Consider the following 16,570-nt stretch of genomic DNA (forward strand, 5'->3'; position numbering starts at 1 on the left):
ACATTGATGTGTCCTTCTCTGCACTGTTTGGCTCTAGGGAAAGCAAGTCCCCTGTCTTTGATGTCTGTGGGAAGGGTACCCTATGTTCCAGATTTGAACAACCTGAAATGTAGTAAATATCATGACACTGGAATCATAACTTTGAGGAAATGTTCATTTTAGCCCTGAGTAGATCCTGGTCTGCCTGTCAGAAGGACTTCAGAGTCCTGTGTCCCTACGGACTGCAGTGATCAATGAATGTGGGATGTTGTGTCTGTTTCGTTTGTCATGAGGCCTTGGTCTGGAGGAACTGCTCCTGACTGGGGCTGCTGGGCACTGGTATGCACGACTGGGGCTTTTATCACAGGCACCATATGAAAGGTTGTTGGGAAGCTGTACGTGTGGTGCCTTTGTGTCCAGGTGACCTATCCACATCTTGGATGTTGTTCTGTGGCAGCTTTGCATTTCCTACATGGGTCAGGGGGCAATATAAGCTGTGTAGTTGGGTACCTGATGAGTGTCATGTGAGTTTCCTATCACTGTTGTACCAAATGACTACAAACTTAGTACCTTAAAACAATGTAAAGGTATTACTGTAAAGTTTTATAGGATATAGAAGTCTGTCATGGATCTCATGGAGCTAGGATCAAGGTGTCAGCAGGTCTCTCTTCTTTCCTAGGCTTTAGTGGAGGATCCATTTCCTAGCCTCCTACATTCCTTGGCTTGTTGTCTCTCCATCTTTAAAGTCAACAACAGCAGATTGAGTCCATCTCATAGTGCATCACTCTAATCTCTTCTGTCTCCCTCTTCTACTTTTAAGGATTCCTGTGATTTCTTTAGGTCCATCTGGACAATCCAGAATAATCTCCCTATTTTAAGGTCAGCTGATTATCAACATTCATTCCATCTACAATTTTAATTCTCTTTCTCCGTTTAACATAACATATTCACAGGTTCTGGGGATTAGGTCATGGACATCTTTGGGGTGCCATGATTCTGCTTACCGCAGGTACCAGATGAAATGAAGATGCTGTTTCCTGTCCTCTAACCTTCTATGAAGGGATGTAAATAGAGATGAAAGCCTGCAATGTGTCTTGAATCTGATTGCCAGTTTGAATCTTCAACCACTGCTGTCTCAATGCCTATTAGAACAGTTTTGAGAGGGTGGATTTTTACTGGGAGCATTCCACATGTTCAAGCACAATTTATTAAGTCTCTGCAGGGGTCTGCTATTCTGCTAATTTCTTAATTATGCAGCTTCCAAGATAGCTTTCCTTTTCAAAACCTCTGAAAATAATTTTAAGATGCTGGATAATGGGTTCCTGGGACTCTAATAGCTATTCAAATCTCCAAAGCTTTAGGACTTTTCTTGGCCATCAGAAAGAATTGAAAGCTACTGTTTTCTTTTAGAGGAAAAAAAAATTTTTTTAACCTGTGTGATATAAATTTTAAATGAAGCCAATATGCTAAGCTGGGCTGCTGTAAAATGATTTTCATCATTGCATTCATTGTGTCAACCAGATCTTTGGCTCCAAATATGCTGTTCTTGTAAAAATCTTATTTCAGCTGTCAGGGTAATCAAAATGGTTTCAAAAGCTTTCCCTGAATACTGCATTGAAATAAAATAATAAGATATGCTATCAAATGTCAGACTCTATGGAAGGAAAATAACAGATATGGGCAGCTTTTGCTTTTTTTTTTTTAAAAAGTCTTTTATTAACTTCTTTATTTGAGTATAATTTTGAAAAGACTATTCCTGAAATACACAGTTTCAAAGTCAGTTAGGTGGCTTTCAATCCAAAATTGAATTTGGGATGACATAATTAAACACAGAACTATAGAACAATATTTTCTTTATTAAAGTTATCTTTTGATGCTGCAGTTTGTTTTGTGTGATGGGATTTTTATAATGTTGTTGGATTGCATATGCAGAGGAAAAAAAATGGTTACAGGTTTTATCCTTTAAAATTTTGATACTACAGATTTGCATTTCTAAAACTCTGTGGCCTACAGATGTCTTTAAGCTACATGATCTTATTCTTCTATTATAGCACACAAATGTTGTTGATGTTGTGGATGACATAGATGTGGAAATGAGGGTAAAACTTTGGAGAGAAGTCACTGAGTAGTCACAGGATTATGCATAAAATTGCTCAAAAGAAACTTGTGTTTTAAAATATTACCTAGCGAAGTCAAGGTTGAAAACTAAAACAACCCAAGATCATGAGGCTAGATCTTTTTGCAGACATCCTGAGAATAAAAATACCAGGTTTGCTGTTGTGTGAGCTGGCTGCTCTAGAGCAGCTGGGGGAATGTTTTTATCCTCCCCATGTCTCTTCCTCAATGAAAGCCTCTCAACAACCTTCCTGTCTGTCCCAGGCTCCGACTCTGACCACTGCTGTATTCAATCCTCAGAATTTCTTCCCACTCTTGGCGTTAATTCTTCATGTCCATTCATCCATCTTTCTATCCAACAAGCTTTTGTTGAGCACCACTTTATAAGAAGTTAATTATAGAAGAATCAGTGAATTTGGGAATGATACTGATCTGCACTATCTCGTCACTCAGACCTAGGGAAAACTTCAGGGAAAAAAGGAAATGGATCAACTCACTAATTTCAGGGGTCTGAGTCTTGCCATCTTCATTCTTGCTGACTACCTCTGTGTGTCAAGCACTGGCAGGGTATTAAGATAAAGAAGACATCAATTAGCAAATTGCAAATGAGCATCAATTAATTGGAGTTGAGGATGGGGGAGGTGGGAAGGGAGAAGTTAGGCTAGAAAAAAAGGGACTAGACAAAGTTGTGAGGTGATTGGAATTTTCCATCACCATTTCATGTGCCTACTATCTGTTAGTAGCTGCCCTCTCAAATTTCTAGGACATTCTATCACTCTGTAACTAGTAAAGAAACCTTTCCCTCCCAACCTCATTCCCATTCTGCACTGGGGGACCTTGACCATCTCTGTCTCCATTCTCTGGATTCAAACTTTTCCATATGTCTTGTCTATATGTCTTCCGTCCCACTCTGCTATGGCAGAGTCCTCCTCTAAGGGCCATTTTGCCACTTGATTAACCAGTTAATGAAGGTACATAAAAGGGGACATTCACTCTGCACGCCATACAGCACTGCTAGTGACTCTAATGGAATTTAGCAGATCCACAGGGCTTTTACTACCAAACATACACACCATGTGTCTGGTTACCTTTTAGTACTCTTGATAGGAACTTTGCCAAAATACTGCTCCCAATTCAGGAGCAGCCAGTAAATGGCTCTTGTACAAATTCCCCTATAGTAAATGGCAAGAAGATGGCATACAGTTTTAGCTACAGTGTCTCTCTGCAGTAAGGGACAGTGAATTCAGAAATAGCAATAGTAGAACACATTGTAAAAAATGGCCTCAGTACTTTTCAGCTCATTTCAGCAACAGATGGAGTCTATTTTCTGGTCCTTGAAACTGAGGCTGACCTGGGGACTTGCTGTGACCAGTGACATCAAGTGAGTTCCAAACTAAGGCATCAAGAGGCCATGCAGCTTCTACTTTTGTCTGTCCTGGGACCTTGTGACCCAGGCGATCCTGCTGAGTGATGAAAAGCACATGGGCTGTCACTCCAGCCTGCCAACCACCAAACACATGAACGAGACCACGTTAGACCATCCAGTCATTAGCTGTCCACCAGCTGCCTCCGGAAGCACACACAAGTCCAGCAGGGATCTACTGAGCTCGCTCTGATCAGAATAACTAGCCAGCTCCCAGAATCATGAGCTAAATAAATAGTAGTTGTTTTAATCCACTATGAACTAGTTGTTTTAATCCACTAGGAACTGCTATGAGCAGTCATATGAAATGATTGTGATACTATTTTTAAATAGGAAAAATGGGATGGATTCAGCAGTAGAGTGGGGTGAAATCTATAAAATTTGACTTTGTGACCCAAAGAGGAGAATAAGTGAAGAAAAAGGATATGAAGATGTATGTATCTAAAACTACCCAGAAAGCACAAATCTCTTGCCAGCATTTGCTATGAAAAATCCAGAATATTTGAATGAGTCTGAATATCTTTTTATTATTATTTATATGTTTATTTGGCTGTGTTGGGTCTTTTTTTTTTTTAAGTTGGAGGCTAATTACTTCACAACATTTCAATGGGTTTTGTCATACATTGACATGAATAAGCCATGGAGTTACATGTACTCCCCATCCCGATCCCCCCTCCCACCTCCCTCTCCACCCGATTCCTCTGGGTCTTCCCAGTGCACCAGGCCCAAGCACTTGTCTATGCATCCCACCTGGGCTGGTGATCTGTTTCACTATAGATAATATACATGCTGTTCTCTCGAAACATCCCACCCTTGCCTTCTCCCACAGAGTCCAAAAGTCTGTTCTGTACATCTGTGTCTCTTTTTCTGTTTTGCATATAGGGTTATCATTACCATCTTTCTAAATTCCATATATATGTGTTAATATACTGTAATGGTCTTTATCTTTCTGGCTTACTTCACTCTGTATAATGGGCTCCAGTTTCATCCATCTCATTAGAACTGATTCAAATGAATTCTTTTTAACGGCTGAGTGATATTCCATGGTGTATATGTACCACAGCTTCCTTATCCATTCATCTGCTGATGGGCATCTAGGTTGCTTCCATGTCCTGGCTATTATAAACAGTGCTGCGATGAACATTGGGGTGCATGTGTCTCTTTCAGATCTGGTTTCCTCAGTGTGTATGCCCAGAAGTGGGATTGCTGGGTCATATGGCAGTTCTATTTTCAGTTTTTTAAGAAATCTCCACACTGTTTTCCATAGCGGCTGTACTAGTTTGCATTCCCACCAACAGTGTAAGAGGGTTCCCTTTTCTCCACACCCTCTCCAGCATTTATTGCTTGTAGACTTTTGGATAGCAGCCATCCTGACTGGCGTGTAATGGTACCTCATTGTGGTTTTGATTTGCATTTCTTTGATAATGAGTGATGTTGAGCATCTTTTCATGTGTTTGTTAGTCATCTGTATGTCTTCTTTGGAGAAATGTCTGTTTAGTTCTTTGGCCCGTTTTTTGATTGGGTCATTTATTTTTCTGGAATTGAGCTGCAGGAGTTGCTTGTATATATTTGAGATTAATCCTTTGTCTGTTGCTTCATTTGCTATTATTTTCTCCCAATCTGAGGGCTGTCTTTTCACCTTACTTATAGTTTCCTTTGTTGTGCAAAAGCTTTTAAGTTTCATTAGGTCCCATTTGTTTATTTTTGCTTTTATTTCCAGTATTCTGGGAGGTGGGTCATAGAGGATCTTGCTGTGATTTATGTCGGAGAGTGCTTTGCCTATGTTCTCCTCTAGGAGTTTTATAGTTTCTGGTCTTACATATAGATCTTTAATCCATTTTGAGTTTATTTTTGTGTATGGTGTTAGAAAGTGTTCTAGTTTCATTCTTTTACAAGTGGTTGACCAGTTTTCCCAGCACCACTTGTTAAAGAGGTTGTCTTTTTTCCATTGTATATCCTTGCCTCCTTTGTTGAAGATAAGGTGTCCATATGTGCTGGGTCTTAGTTGTGAAACTCACAATCTACTAGTTGCTTCATGTGGGATCTAGTTCCCTGACCAAGGATCAAATCCAGGTTCCCTGCATTGGGAGCATGGAGTCTTAGCCACTGGACCACCAGGAAAGTCCTGGTCTGAGTATCTTAAACACACCTACTGGTATGAAGGAAGTTAGTCCCAGTTCTAGATGGTACTCAACATAAATGGCATACGTCCCAGTTCACATCAAACTGAGGTTTAAAAGTTGTTGATCTTGGTTGATATCTGTTTATAGGTATGATATGCTTGAGGGCCATTTTTTTTTTCCTGAAAAGAGAGGGGGTTCTTTGTTACTTTGTATGACCTGAGTGCAACTGGGAATACATATGGTTAAGTCTCTAAGCAATGTTGTCTTCAAAAGCAGTGTGTGTCAGAAAAACATAATTGACAGCAATTCATATCTGTACTCAGTCTCTTGGAGGAAAAGAAAAGCCAAAGGGGGGAGTACATTAATGCTAGCAAAGCTTAAAAGAGCATCTTCTTTCAGTTCAGTTGTCACTCAGTCATGTCTGACTCTTTGCGACCCCATGGACTGCAGCACACCAGGCTTCCCTGTCCATCACCAGCTCCTGGAGCTTGACTCATGTCCATGAGTCAGTGAGGCCATCCAACCATCTCATCCTCTGTCCTCCCCTTCTCCTCCTGCCTTCAATCTTTCCCAGCATCATGGTCTTTTCCAGTGAGTCAGTTCTTCACATCAGGTGGCCAAAGGATTGTAATTTCAGCTTTAGCATCAGTTCTTCCAATGAATATTCAGGACTGATTTCCTTTAGGATGGACTGGTTGGATCTCCTTGCAGTCCAAGGGACTCTCAAGAGTCTTCTCCAACATCACAGTTCAAAAGCATCAATTCTTTGGCACTCAGCTTTCTTTATAGTCCAACTCTCACAGCCATACATAACTACTGGAAAAACCATAGCTTTGACTGGATGGACCTTTGTTGGCGAAGTAATGTCTCTGCTTTTTAATATGCTGTCTAGGTTGGTCATAACTTTTCTTCCAAGGAGCAAGCATCTTTTAATTTCATGACTGCAGTCACCATCTACAGTGATTTTGGAGCCCCCAAAAACAAAGTCTCTCACTGTCTCCATTGTTTCCCCATCTATTTGCCATGAAGTGACGGGACCAGACGCCATGATCTTAGTTTTCTGAATGTTGAGCTTTAAGCCAACTTTTTCACTCTCCTCTTTCACTTTCATCAAGAGGCTCTTTAGTTCTTCTTTGCTTTCTGCCATAAGGGTGGTGTCATCTGCATATTTGAGGTTATCGATATTTCTCCCTGCTATCTTGATTCCAGCTTGTGCTTCATCCAGCCCAGCATTTCTCATGATGTGCTCTGCATATAAGTTAAATAAGCAGGGTGACAATGTACAGCCTTGACATACTCCTTTCCTGATTTTGAACCAGTCTGTTGTTCCATGTCCAGTTCTAACTGTTGATTCTTGACCTGCGTACAGATTTCTCAGGAGGCAGGTCAGGTGGTCTCGTATTCCCATCTCTTTCAGAATTTTCCACAGTTTGTTGTGATTCACACAGTACTTGGGTGCATCTTCTTCAGACATCTTTATTGTTCTCAGTCTTTCTATAATGCCTTGTAGCAGTCTCCTAAGAACTTTCTGGAAGTGGTTCATGAAAATATAAAATGTTCTCTTCCCATTTTCTCTATAGTCTTTGAAAATTTCCATGAAACAAAAAGACATGCCTTTTTGGTCTCTTGACTATGAGTCTCCACTCAAGTATAGAGCTAAAGATCTGTTTCTTGTTCTGTCATCTAATCTCTCCCTTCATCACTGTGATATTCCCTCATTCACTTCCTCCTTCTTTTTCATCCCTATGTTCATGCACAGTGATGTCTTCCTAAAACTAGTGCTCTCAGCGTCTGAATCTCTGTGATACACTTGGGCTTCTGGGGTGGGTAATCTGTCTTTATTTCTACAAAAATCATCTCATTTCCCAGATTTCACACTCAATAGGAGAAACTTGACACTTAACTCCCAAGTAATATTCCTTCTTCTTAAGAAAAAGGGGGAAAGTGGAAAGGGCTGAAATATTCATGTATTGACATATATAGCCTTATGTGATTTTGGATTATGTAAATATGAAATAATGTGATTAAAAACATACTAACAAAATCTCATTTCTAGAACAAAATTTGAAATAATTTGGACCTCCCCAAATGAGAAAAAAAATAATCACATATGTTTAAAGCTGGTGAACTGAGTGAATTGGAAACTATGCTACTGCTGTGGTAACTGATAAAGAGAACTGCTGCTAAGTCACTTCAGTCGTGTCCGACTGTGTGCGACCCCATAGACGGCAGCCCACCAGGCTCCGCCGTCCCTGGGATTCTCCAGGCAAGAACACTGGAGTGGGTTGTCTTTTCCTTCTCCAATGCATGAAAGTGAAAAGTGAAAGTGAAGTCGCTCAGTCGTGTCTGACTCTTCGCCACTCCGTGGACTGCAGCCCCCCAGGCTCCTCCGTCCATGGGATTTTCCAGGCAACAGTACTGGAGTGGGGTGCCATTGCCTTCTCTGGATAAACAGAACTACATGATGCTATTCTTTGTCAGTGCTACAGGAAAGTTATTCTTGAATTATAGAAGTTTTAATTATGAAAGATGCTCTGGAAAATATCCTAGTAAAAGCTGACTTCGATATTCTGTCCTCTTTTGGCTTTCTTTTGTGCCTGAGGTACAGCGGAGGGGACTGGGGAAAGCTAAAAGGAGGGTCAGGTTTGGAATCTTCATGAGAAAGGGGAGAATCAGACACTGGGTGAGCTGCTTCAAGGTCCATGTGACAACGGGCATCACTGTGAAAGGACAAGAGCCAGTGTCCCCATTTCTCTGTGGCACCCAGGACCACAGTGACATTTTCAAAACTGGCAGCTCTGGGACCAGGAGGGGACGCGGGTTAGGATGTTCCAAGATGTCCATCAGCCATGTCGGCTTTGACTCTCCCCCTAGTGGCTGCATTAGGAAAGACATCGATGCCAGGAATATGTATTAGTCGCTCAGTCGTCTCTTGAACTCTTTTCGACCCTATGGACTGAAGCCCGCCAGGCTCCTCTGACCACGGGATTCTCCAGGTGAGAATACTGGAGTGGGTAGCCATTCCTTTCTCCTGGAGAAAGGACTGTGAAAATGGTAGGTGCTGGCTGACTGACAAGATAGTCCATGGGCCCAGGAGAGGCATCTTTTGAAGGCTTTTATTGATACTTTGGGGTAGGAGGATATTTTTGAGGGTCTATGTGAGCAGGAAGAGTTAAATGCAAGAACTTTGAGATGCTGGTGATAATAACCCTGAATTTATGGACAGGCTACTTTGACCTTGGAATTCTCATGCTACCTGTCCACACCAGTATGGTAGCTTTGGTCCTTATTCTCTTGGTGGGCGTCAGCTATTTTACTTAAGTCTCTCAACCTCTGATTCCTTCCTTGTAGAATGGAGGCAAAGAATCACACTTAAAGAGATTTTTGTGAGAATTCAGTATTGCCATGGAGATGGAATGGGCGAGAAGGAGTGGGCTGCGACGCGCTTCTCGACTGACCGCTGCGGTCCTCCGCATGATGGCAGGGCGGGTAACCAGGGCAGATGAATTCAGGCCCAGCAGCTCCAGGACAGGGAAACGAGGCCGGCGTTTCTCCGGAGACCCACCACGGCCCATTCCTCTCTGCGACAAGGGATCAGTGCTATGGAAACTGGAGCTGCGGGCGGCAGGGATAGTGGCTCCCTGTTCGTGACCGGTCTTCTCTCACCCGGAGACCCTCACCTAAAGTTGCTATCTAAGCGCACTTACCCTCCCGCTTAGGCGAGAGTGTTTTCCGTGGACACAGCCTAGCAGGAAGATGCAGCCTTTATGTCTCACTGGCAGCTGACCCACCAGTCGGATGACAGCACCCCGTGGGCCTTCCTGTTTCAGTTCCCGCAGCCCTCGGTCAGCGGCCTCTCGCCGTCAGGAGCAGCCTGTACGCCGGCAGCAGGGTGGCCGCCGACAACACGCTCACGCTCTCCAGCAGCCACATCAGCATGGTCATCACCCTCTCAGCGGACACGGTGAGCACCGTATCTGAGGACGTCCACCGCATGCCGGTGCCTGTGGCTGACACACACACTTCGCAGCTCTGCGACTTCGACCCCGCGGCCGACCACATCACAAGATGGAGAGGGAGCAGGGCCGCACCCTGCCGCAGTGTACTGCTGGCTGAGCCGCTCTGCCACCCTCTGCCTCGCCTGTCTCATGAAGTACCAGGCCATGTCCCTGTTGGACGCCCACACATGGACCAAGTCCTGCCGGCTCATCCTCCAGCCCAAAAATGGCTTTGGGGAACAGCTCATCTACTATGAGTTCCAGCTCTTTGGCAAGAACACCGTGACCATGGTCAACTCCCCCATGGGCATGATCCCTGACGTCTAGGAGAAGGAGGTCTGTCTGAATATTCCACTGTGAGCCATTCTGCCAGCCCCGGGGTCAGAGGTACAGATCTGCCACTGATCCTCCACCAAGATCTCTGCTTAAACATTTTTCTTTTGTTGATACAGAAAAACCAGATGATGCCTTTTGTAAGGGCAACGTAAAAGGAAGAGTGCTGTAGCTCTTAATCTTATTCATATTTTTAAAGATTCAGCTTACCAAATGTAAGATAGTGAAGATAAGTTTCCTACCCAGGGAGTGACAGGTGCTGAACTGCGTGGTGCCCAGGTCAAGTGGACCAGCGCCCGATGCATGTGGCAAACCTGGAATCCTGCAGTCCTCCCCACGGCCAACTAACCCAGGAATGAGTCTGCCACAATCCTGTCTCATTCTTTTGAACCTGAAGCCAGCCTTAAGCATCATGGAGCCTCTCATGCTTCTCACAGTAAGTGCCAACCTCTTGGGTAAGTAGACTTCAAGCAGTGCTCCAGAAGCCCTGGGGCCCCAAGCCAACCCTGCATCCACCTTCAGCCACCAGGGCCCAACTCTGGTTTTCTAGATTGTACTTATGCATAAGATAGTTTTCAAAGGAATCATTCAGTTGTATAAAATTTAAAAAAAAAATTTTTTTTTTTTGAGCACCACTGTACACGGCAAGCTCTCCTCCAGCTTTTGACAAAAGATGGCATTGGTCTCTGTCTCAGGGCGTGTGTGGAGAGCAGGCCTGACGTTGGGCCTCAGAGGTTCTTTGCACAGGCCTTGGCCCAGAAGGCTGGAGCTATGGACTGGCCTGGCTGGCCGCCAGGGTCCACAGGGGCATGTGCCTGAGGGATGAATGAGTGGGCCCTATCAGTAGACACTGAAGTCCAGAGTTGTTCCAACCCCCGAGTTGTGCAAGGATCTGAGTCAAGACCATCTATTCTAATCCGTAGGTTTTCAGACAAAAGCACAACAGCCCTGTATGGGTTCAGAACCCAGTGAAGGCCAAATACCGCTTCTCTCCAAACCCACCCCTCCACCACTTCCACGAAGTGCCTGCCCATGGGTGTCATTTTAGGATCGAGGGAGACTGATCTCACTTTCTCCATGAATAAACAGACCCACAAATGCCAGGGCAAGTGTGGGGAGGCCCCACAAAGCAGAAGAAACCTATCTGGAAGAAACCCAGGTGGAAAATTTCTTTGAAAGCATTTTTCTTAAAGAGGAGTTTATTTCAGTTTCTGAAATGTTTAAGTTAACATACCATGAAATGAACTTTCTTCTACATAACGTTCTATGTGTTTTAACACATTTGTGTAACTACCTCCACAATCAGGAAACAGAGCAATTATGTCACCCCAAAAATTCCCTTATGCCACCCCTTTGCCCCACCCCAACCTCTGGCAAACAACTCTCTGTTCTCCATCCCTGTAGATTTGCCTTTCCCCCTTGTGGCTGTTTAGTTGCACAGTCGTGTCTGACTTCTTGTGACTTTGTGGACTGCAGCGTGCCAGGCTTCCCTGTCCTTCACCATCTCCTGGAGCTTGCTCAAATTCACATCCATAGAGTCAGTGATGCCATCTACCCATCTCATCCTCTGTCGCCCCCTTCTCCTCCTGCCTTCAATCTTTTCCAGCATCAGGGTCTTTTCCAGGGAGTCAGTTCTTCACATCAGGTGGCCAGAGTATTAGAACTTCAGCTTCAGCATCAGTCCTTTCAATGAATATTCAGGGTTGGTTTCCTTTAGGCTAGACTGGTTTGATCTCCTTGCTGTCCAAGGGACTCTCAAGAGTCTTCTCCAACACCACAGTTCCAAAGTATCAATTCTTTGGCTCTAGACCTTCTTTATGGTCCAACTCTCACATCCATACATCACTACTGAAAACATCATAGCTTTGACTATATGGACCTTTGTTGGAAAAGTGATGTCTCTGCTTTTTTAATAGGCTGTCTAGATCTGTCGTAGCTTTTCTTCCAAGGAGCAAGCATCTTTTAATTTCATGGCTGTAGTCACCATCTGCAGTGACTTTGGAGCCTAAGAAAATAGTCTATCACTGTTTGCATTTTCCCCCTATCTGTTTGCCATGAAGTGATGGGACTGGATGCCATGATCTTAGTTTTTTGAATGTTGAGTTTTAAGCCAGACTTTTCACTCTCCTTTTTCACCCTCATCAAGAGGCAGTCTTGATTCCAATTTGTGCTTTATCCAGCCTGGCATTTCGCATGATGTACTCTGCATATTAGTTAAATAAGCAGGGTGACAACATACAACCTTGACGTACTCCTTTCCCAATTTGGAACCAGTCAATTGTTCCATGTCCAATTCTAACTGTTGCTTCTTGACCTGCATACAGCTTTCTCAGCAAGCAGATAAGGTGGTCTGGTATTCTCATTTCTTTTAGACTTTTCCACAGTTTGTTGTGATTCACACACTCAAAGCCTTCAGTATAGTCAGTGAAGCAGAAGTAGATGTTTTTCTGGAATTCCCTTGCTTTTTTGATGATCCAGCGGATGTTGGCAATTTGATCTCTGGTTCCTCTGCTTTTCCAGGTTACATATATAGACCACCATAGAGGATATAACCTTTGGAGACTGGCTTCTATGAGTATGTCTGAGATTCACACATGTTGCTTTTTTATGGACATGTTGTATTCCATTGAATGGATCTGCTGCAGTTTGTTTTACATTTACCCGTTGAAGGATATCTGGGTTGTTTCCAGTTTTGGGTGATTTTGAATAAAACCGCGACAGATTAAAAAAATTGGGGGGGGGATTTTTATGAGAATTCAGTAAGCTGATGCAGGGAGGGTTCCGCCTGGTGCCTAGCTTCCATCGTCTGTGCTCAATGGCCTCTCTGTGTGGTCACCACATGCACAGACTCTAAGAGTCTGAAAAGTGCTCTCAATTTTATAGAACCCTTGGTGTTGCTAACATAGCTCGCTGACTGGACTACCTTGATATCATTGGTAATGACTGGGTCTCGGACCCCTCTTAATCTTTAGTGATTGATGAGCAAGAGGACAGAGCTCATGATTTCTTCTTAATCTCAGGCCCTCTGTAAAGAGAACTTCCATCAAAGTTGACATTTTCTAGTTTTCTGCCTCATCTTCTGAGAAAACAGTAACTTCTTACTCAGGGGAGATGGTATTTTATCAGGCAAGTTCAAGCCGTTCTGAGAGAGGAGAAAACACCAGTATGTTCTTGATCACTGACCTTTGGTGAAAATTACTGCTGTTTGCTTTTTTCTTTATTAAATGGCAGAAAAATTCTATAATAGCAATTAATGGAAATGCTTAATTCAAACTATATTAAAGCCTATTTTTGTGTCTCTCTTATGTCAGGATGGCAGGTCAAATGAATCTTTTGAAAGTATGACTAGGGATTTCCATGGAAACCAGGTAGGAATAAGGGAGGAAACCCAGCTCTGGGTCATTGGTACTTTTCTCCCACTCACTGGGGACCCTAGAGAATCTGTCTGTGGGTGGTATCTTGCTGTGGCTCTCAGGGTACACAAATCTCAAGCTCCAAATGCCTTTTGCTGCTCAAGGTGGTGCCAATGGAAGTTGGGGTGACTGCTCATAGCAAACTGATCCCAATGAGTAATGATAAACTGGATTACATTTTTCAGTCCATGAAATGTTTTCAGTTCCATTCTTTTATGTAATCATGTTATCACTCTTAAGTTATCTCCATTCTAAAGGTGAGGAAGCAGGTTCTGGGACGTGAGGGCATTTGCTCGCGTTAAGAGGCACAGCCAGGGTTTTGTACCATCCAACTCTAAGAACACTGGCCATTTTTCTGGGCCACGGTAGATGCCAGAACCTCCTTCCCGGGTCTTCCCTATCCACTGTGGCAGGTTGGGTGGTTGGAAAGAGTAGGGCTTTACCTCTGTCCTCATCGGAGGCTGTGATGGAGAATGGGACAGAGCTTTATGTATTTCCATGAAAGGCTCAGGGGCCAGCATGGGAGACCAAAATACTTTGTGGGGAAAAATGCACATTGCCTTTCTTCCATGGTTCCTAATTTTTTGCCTGCTGGAGTGTGGGAAGTGTTAGTTGCTCAATTGTGTCATACTCTTTGCAACTCCCAGGCTCCTCTGTCCATGGAATCCTCTTGGCAAGAATACTGGAGTGGATAGCCATTCCCTTCTCCAGGGGATCTTCCCAACCCAGGGATCGAACCCAGGTCTCCTGCATTGCAGGCAGATTCTTTACCGTCTGAGCCATCAGGAAACCCACTGGAGTGTGTAGGTCCTCATCAATTGCAATCATGAAAGACACTCTCTTATTGCATCTATTAACACAATCCTTCTACAGTTTTCTTCAATTACACTAATTATTTCCTGTTATGAGTTTATTCTCTTCTGAGATTTTTCCTCAAGAAGCTTCTGCAACTTTGGTCTCAGTTATTATATTATTATAAGAATTGGCCCTCCAGTGGAGCAATAGAATGGCTGGGGTTGTGTTATTTTGACCTTTCTCATGAAGCATCTTCTAATTTTTGTTGAGGATGAGAGAACTGGTTGCTGATTGGAGCTGGATGGACTGCATGGGTATCCTATATCTTTAATTATGATAAAATAACACTGCAATTATTTTCCAACTTTCAAAGTATCTCCCTCCTTTCCTTTCTACTTCAAGCCTTTAGCTAAGCATTTTTTTCTCTGGAGACTTTCCTGGCTCTCCTGCTTCCTTTTCATTCCCACCATAATCTCTAATATTCAATGGCTACCTTAGATCCACAGTGCATCAGCTGCCTCCTTTCTGGCGTCTTAGTTTCTTGTCTTTATTCCCATGCATCCTACACATAGCAACATGAATACTTTTTTCGGCTTTTATTTGGATTAGGTCACTCCCATTCTAAGGAGCCCAGAATAACTCTCAATTACCTCTTGAATAAAATTAAACCTCCTAATTATATACGCTAAAGTCCTCAGCCTGTAAACTCCTCCACTTAACGGCCCCCTTGCCTGCCCTCCTCCACTTGGGCATCCTACTCCAGCTCCATAAGCCCATTGGTATCCTTAAGTGCATATTTATACCCATCTATTAACCTGTAAGCCTTTGCACATCCCACCTCTCCTGTTCACAGTGCCTCCCCTCTACATTCCTGGTAAAATGTAATAGTCATTTAACCAGGAATATAATTGGTTTAACTTTGTTTAACTCAGTGTTTCTCAATTTTTTTTTTTTTAACCATGTGGCAGTTTTGCTTACAAGATGGCTGTTAAAACTGTGCTGGAGAGCTTCAGTCTCCTCTTTGCTCCTCCAGGTCTGCCCTCAACACTCCTTCACTCTGGTTGGTGCTACAAGGGAGGCTGACCTGTATGAACATATCGACAGGTCCCCCTTGACCTCTCTCATGGTTACAGTGAATCGAGATGTTACTGAAGGTATTGTGTAGATGTGGCTAGCTTCTATAATCCATGCACTTTAAGTAAAGCAGATTACTTTCAATAGTGTGGGTGGGCCTCGCCCAATCAGTTGAAGGCATTAAGAGCAAATATTGAGGTTTCCTGAGGAAGGTTTCGGTATTAACCACGCCCCACCTCTGACCCCAACCACATGAGCCAATTTCTTAAAATTAGTCTCTGTTTCTCAATATTGTTTCTGCTTCTCTGGAGAACCCTGATTGATAAACACCTTAATGTCTGGGTTGGCTTGGCCAATAAGGCCCACCTATATGTGATTAGAGGGAGGAAAGAGAATAGAGTTAGGGCATTTATTCTCTGGGTCTCACTATACTGTGTCACTTACAGTTGGCTGTGTCTGTGGACAGAACTCCCAGTTCCTATCTGGAACCTTCTCCCTAGAGCTGTTTCCCTCTCAGTGAATCATTCCACAGTCTTTCCCCTGGGGATGGTTTCCCTATATTTTGCCCCTATCTCTGTGACTAGCCCATTGTTAAACTTCCCTCCAATTGCACAATTTGAAGTACCATATGTTTCCTTGACCAGACATAACCTTGACTGATGTCTCATGAGACTAGTGTTTCAATGAACATACTTTGGGAAACTATGCTTTCATTTCAACCTTTCTTTTCTTAGGGTGGTGAAGTTGTAGCGTTCACTGTTTCCCAAACAGCCTGGAGAAAACCAGGAGATACTTGATAGAAAAAGAGATTCATGGGTTAGAAACGGAATCATGGATGGGTTTAGTTCAGCTGGAGGGCAGGTGTGCCTGGTGACAGAGTGAAAACTAACGTCTGTGGACTCAACAATTATAAAATACTTCTGCACATTTTATCTCATTTGATCCTCTCAACAATCCCATGAGGTAGGCAATTATACCATGTCACAGGTGATCAAGGAGATGAGCAAATGAGCAGGGTGTATTGTGGGATGTGGGAGAAATCTGTCTAATTAGAGTGGAGAGTTCTTCATGAAAAGTGGGGAGGAGTAAGGTTTCCAGAGGTCAGGCAGAGCCAAATTATGCATGATCCTGAGGGTAGAGCTGAGGAGTTTGATTTGATGTAAGAGGCTGCAGAGAGCTTTTGAGGGAGTATTTTAAAATTTTAAATTGACTGTATAATACATGTTCATGGTAGAATATTTAAGAAAGTAAAGTGTAAAGAAGAAAATAAACCTCACTCATTTTATCACCAGGTGATGTCCTCGTTTTATCCTCTTA

The 16,570-nt window shown here is 43.3% G+C and overlaps 1 pseudogene; it reads left to right on the plus strand.

Annotated features, from left to right (window-relative positions):
• The first annotated feature begins 9,407 nt into the window (after positions 1-9,407).
• Positions 9,408-9,998, plus strand: LOC133052900 (dual specificity protein phosphatase 18-like; annotated as a pseudogene).
• The last annotated feature ends 6,572 nt before the right edge of the window (positions 9,999-16,570 follow it).

This window comes from Dama dama, chromosome X, assembly GCF_033118175.1.
Source record: "Dama dama isolate Ldn47 chromosome X, ASM3311817v1, whole genome shotgun sequence".
Classification (NCBI taxonomy): domain Eukaryota; kingdom Metazoa; phylum Chordata; class Mammalia; order Artiodactyla; family Cervidae; genus Dama; species Dama dama.